Source organism: Buceros rhinoceros, unplaced genomic scaffold, assembly GCF_000710305.1.
Source record: "Buceros rhinoceros silvestris isolate BGI_N320 unplaced genomic scaffold, ASM71030v1 scaffold12957, whole genome shotgun sequence".
In the NCBI taxonomy this organism is placed as follows: Eukaryota; Metazoa; Chordata; class Aves; order Bucerotiformes; family Bucerotidae; genus Buceros; species Buceros rhinoceros.
This window is the reverse complement of record NW_010421613.1, coordinates 1,411-1,796: the sequence shown is the minus strand read 5'-3', so window position 1 is coordinate 1,796 and position 386 is coordinate 1,411. Positions and strand designations below refer to the sequence as shown.

Genomic DNA, 386 nt, shown 5'->3' with positions numbered 1-386 from the left:
CCCCGTCTCCGGGCCCCCCCCCCCCCCAGCCACTCTGCTGCGCCCACACGTGCATTCCCACCTTCCCCAAAGCACACTGGGCTTTGTCTCTCTCTCTGCGTATCAAAGATCCTCTCAGACAGAGCGGATCCACTCAGTTACTACTTCACCATATTAAAATACAGGGTGATGTTTCATGCTTACAATATTTGTGGTATAATACTTCAGCAGCGTGGTTCTATCATTCGACTAGTACCAGAGCAACTAGTTTAGTAACCTCTCAGTTACACTTGACATCTTTAATGCGGAAAGAATTCTGTGTGATCCTCACAGCACTAAAGATCTGCAAAGAATTGCACCTCCTTCCGCTATCCAGGCTACATCGCCCCCTCCCCTGCCAAGGCTCA

At 50.0% G+C, this 386-nt stretch overlaps 1 protein-coding gene across 1 annotated transcript in view; it reads right to left on the bottom strand.

Moving 5' to 3' along the window:
• Positions 1-386, bottom strand: part of LOC104496596 (chromosome unknown open reading frame, human C7orf26) — a gene marked incomplete at its 5' end in the record, with an annotated part of 5,541 nt that overhangs the window by 4,209 nt on the left and 946 nt on the right. The window lies entirely within an intron of this gene.